General features: G+C 42.0%; 1 protein-coding gene across 2 annotated transcripts in view; it reads left to right on the top strand.

Annotated features, from left to right (window-relative positions):
- The window catches only part of si:ch211-113j14.1 (sterol 26-hydroxylase, mitochondrial), a 22,879-nt gene that overhangs the window by 3,661 nt on the left and 14,536 nt on the right, over positions 1-4,682 (top strand). The window lies entirely within an intron of this gene.

Here is a 4,682-nt window from a genome sequence, read left to right as displayed (position 1 = left end):
CACACACACACACACACACACACACACACACACACACACACACACACACACACACACACACACCTCTGAAAACGTTAGAGCACTTTTGGAAATATGTGATGTCTTGATGAATCGAGCAGATATTAGAAGTTTACACAGCTACATTCTCGCATGAAAATATCTTAAAAGTTTATTTTGTGATCCAGAAAGAGAAATATTTCAAACTCCGCCACTCTGTGTTCCTCCGCCACTGCCTCGTTTGAGTTTTGGACGAAATGGATTCTGGGATATTGCATTTCGTCATTTTGAGCTGATTGGAGACCAGAACAGCCAATCAGATTTTTTTGCATCAAAGTCTGTGATTGGCCGGTTTTGTGGCACAAATATAACGGTGTGCAGAAAGAGTTGAACGCGCACGGGCAGAAATGTTGAGAGCGCGAGCAACACATTGCGAGCGAGCGCAAGTGCAAAAACTGAGCGAGAAGGGCTGCTAGTGTGTGTGTGTGTGGATAATAGCAAACACTGAAATACATTTTTGCACGCAGCAATGAATTTTGTTCACTCAAATTTAGCTTTTCTTTGCTCAAAATAAATTTCTCCTCAAAATACAATACTTGCACCTGCAATTTTTTTTTACATGCGCTCAGAATAGTGGCACAAAAATAACGCCATACTGGCCCCCCTGTTCCCTCCAATGCTTGGTATGGACCTTGGGTAAGCTTAATCAAGACACCAGTATAAGTAAAGGCCAGAATGTGTGGGACGTTCTCTAAACATGCAGGGTGAGGACTCTGAAGAGTCAGAGGATGGAAGCAAAGTTTCGACACCGTGCTCAGTTTTAAGCCATCTGCTCTTGCACACCCAATCTCATAATGTCTCACCTTCCAGTTCTAAAATAAACACTCTTAATGACAGTCATCACAGACACAGACACATGGGACATGTTTTTCAGGCTTAGACTTAGTACAGTTTGCAGCAAATTGTGCCAAAAACATTTATGTGATTCATTTAAATATTATCCTCCCAAGATTTTGCACTCTGTAAATGAAAAAAGACTCCAAAAAGCATAAAAGATCTAAATATCAGTTTGACAGTCATGAAAATGCAGTTTGGTTTATTGGCTCTCATCCATGAAATGCGTTTTACTTTATAACCAGATTCGTTGATTGCAAATACGTAATTTTTTCACAGAGTATCCCTCTGGGAGTGCTCTGAGCAATCTAAGACCACTGGCTTGTACTGACAGCACCACTCCCTCTAGACCTGTCCCAACATCAGCAGTGCATGCTGTTGAATGCCCGGTAACTCAACAATAAAGCACCACTTATCTGAAATACAATTATTGACAGAAACAATGGACTTGTGTGTTTGCAGCCATTTCCCTGTTGCCGGGTTTAAATATGGTGAATTTGCTTCTTGTGAAGGATTTATTCTCATGACTCATCCAGTGACTTCACTCCCCCACCAATCAGTGGCATGCAGTCTTTTGATGTCACATTTCTGGCTCAACTGACTTGGAAGTCCTAAAAAAGCACCTGGTACCAAGTACTACCATCTAATGGAAAACCCTAAAAACTGAGTGGTCTAGTTGAACTGAGTAGTCCAACTTTATAACAGCATATCCAGCAGCCTCAACTCCCTTGACCCGCTCAAAACAGTCTCTTTTACCTGCTGTGGCCTATGGTTCACTATGGACGTCCGTGCCCTAAAGACCACCTCCTGGTGATTTTAGAGGATCTATAGCCTTATATAGATCATGTGAGGTCCTGTAAAGAAACTCTCTCTCTCTCAGGCCAAGACTTATTATTACTCTTCCCTCATTTGTCATCAGCAAAGCCATTCCAGACTGCTGGACTGGCTACTTCACCCCCTTGATCCACCTCATCCTTCAGGTGCCCCTGACCTCTGCTACTAGGCAAGGCAAGGCAAGTTTATTTGTATAGCACAATTCAACAACAAGGTGATTCAAAGTGCTTTACAGAGACATTAGAAACAAAAACAAATAAAAAGCATGATTTAAAATTGATTAAAACAAGCAAACAAACAAACAAACTAATTAACAAACAAACAAACAAAACAGTATATAAAATCAAAACAGATAAAATCAGAACAATAGATAAAATCAGTAGTTAAATGTAAGTTTTGAAATTTAAGCTTAAAAGTGTGGATTTGGTGCTTTATTCAAATGCAGCTGAGAACAGGTGAGTCTTCAACCTGGATTTAAATAAACTGAGTGTTTCAGCTGATCTGAGGCTTTCTGGGAGTTTGTTCCAGATATAAGGAGCATAAAAGCTGAATGCAGCTTCTCCGTGTCTGGTTCTGACTCTGGGAACTGATAAAAGACCGGATCCAGATGACCTGAGGGATCTGGAAGGTTCATACTGGGTCAGGAGGTCACTGATGTATTTTGGTCCTAAACCATTCAGAGCTTTATAGACCAGCATCAGAACTTTAAAGTCTATCCTCTGACGGACAGGCAGCCAGTGTAAAGACCTCAGAGCTGGACTGATGTGGTCCACTTTTTTGGTCTTAGTGAGGACTCGAGCAGCAGAGTTCTGAATGAGCTGTAGTTGTCTGACTGATTTTTTAGGTAGACCTGTAAAGATGCTGTTACAGTAATCAAGCCTACTAAAGATGAATGCATGGACTAGTTTTTCCAGGTCCTGTTGAGACATCAGATCTTTTATCCTTGAAATATTCTTGAGGTGATAGTAAGCTGACTTTGTTATTGTCTTAATGTGTTTTTCTAAGTTTAGGTCTGCATCCATCACTACACCCAAATTTCTCGCCTGGTTTGTGGTTTTTAGGTGTATAGATTGAAGTTCTCTGGTGACCTGTAATCGTTTTTCTTTGGCGCCAAAGACTATTACCTCAGTTTTGTTTTTGTTTAGCTGGAGAAAATTGTGGCACAACCAGTCATTAATTTCCTCAATGCATTTACCAAGAGCCTGTACAGGGCCTCGGTCTCCTGGTGACATTGTGATATATATTTGTGTGTCATCTGCATAGCTGTGATAGTTTATTTTGTTGTTCTTTATAATCTGTGCCAGTGGGAGCATGTAGATGTTAAACAGAGGGGGTCCCAAGATGGAACCTTGGGGAACTCCACATGTGATACTTGTCTGCTCAGATGTGAAGTTACCTATTGATACAAAGTATTTCCTGTTTTCTAAGTATGTTTTGAACCAGTTTAGTACAGTTCCTGAGAGACCTGTCCAGTTCTCCAGTACTACTTTCTTGATGTCTTCTGAGAAAAGTTAATTCTATCAATCAGCAGCTTGCGACAGTTACACATCGGCTTCAGGATTTCATCTCACCTTGTGGGATGCTCTTTTCCCTTTTTCTCCTCTGGATTTCTCGTAGGTCACCAAGTGGATCTCTCAGGCCAAAGCCTCCACATGCACTCTGGACCCCATGCAGACACCATTGGTCAATCCATGTCTGTGGCCACATATAGATGATATCATCTCTTCCTGTTACGACCTGGCTCTGCTAGGGGACAGGGGAGGTAACATAAACGAGACCCTCACAAGGGAGATCATTTAAGGCAAAGTTTTATTTACAGAAAAAATCTCAGAACTAAAAACCAATACCGAACCACTAGGAAAATAACCAATACAAAAATAACTTGCTCATGTACGAGTAGAAATTAAAGCTAGCTTCACGGGCAGTAAGACGACTAAATACTATCCACATAAATTCCACACATTAAACAGAGTTTCACAAGCAAGGCTCACAGACAGAAGCATACGGGGGAAACTGCACATTCAGTTCAAAGCAGCAGCCCCTGAATAAATGTTCATCAGCCTTTTGTAGAAGACAGGTGAGTACATTCAGTCGCTGATTGGTCCCTTTTCCTGGAAGTGCAAACCACTGGTCCTCGGGCAGCCAATTGTCTGTGTGGATTGTCACATCCGAATTTACAAGCAGGAAGGCTGGCACGGGTTCCCAACCAGTCTGCTGGTGCTAGCACACTTGAATTTGCTTGTAGGAAGCTGGCTCACTTCTTCCGAGGCCAGGGGCTGTAACACTTCCCTGGTGTCTGAAGTGGTTCCCTCAGTTTTCAAAACTACATAAGTGACTACTGTCCTCAAGAAGCTAGATCTGGAGCAAAACAGCATTAACCATTACTGACCCAACTCTTCAAAAGAACAGAGCCCAGCCAACTCTATCAACATGTCCAACCAAGAGCTTTATGAAGCCTTTCAGTCTGGCTTCAGAGCATACCACAGCACTTAAACTGTTCTCATCAAAACAAGTAACAGCCTTCTCATTGCTGCTGACCCTAGCCACATTAGCATCCTCAACCTTATGGCCTTATCTACCTTTGACATGTTTTTTCCTCCTTTTCTTCTTTCACATCTGTCTGACTATCTCGGACCCACTAGTACAGCACTCTCCTGGCTTCCATTGTGTCCAACCAAACACAATGGAAGGCCCTTGCTCTGCCGCTGCCCTGGTTAACCAAGGTGGGCCTCAAGGTTCTGTGCTGGGACCATTTCTCTTCATTTACATGATCCCCTTTGGCTAGATCATTTGTCACCGTGGTCTCTGTTTCTGTTCCTATGCTGATGACCCTAAACTTTATCAGTACCAAACCTATCACACTCCATAGTCACTTGTCAGCTGTCTGAAATTTAAACAAGGATGTTATCTAATTTACTCAAGCTCAAAGTAATGAAATAGATCTCCTAATTGTGACC

This window comes from Haplochromis burtoni, unplaced genomic scaffold (assembly GCF_018398535.1).
Source record: "Haplochromis burtoni strain Fernald_Lab_line unplaced genomic scaffold, NCSU_Asbu1 Contig_39, whole genome shotgun sequence".
NCBI lineage: Eukaryota > Metazoa > Chordata > Actinopteri > Cichliformes > Cichlidae > Haplochromis > Haplochromis burtoni.
This window is presented reverse-complemented; position numbering and strand designations above follow the sequence as displayed.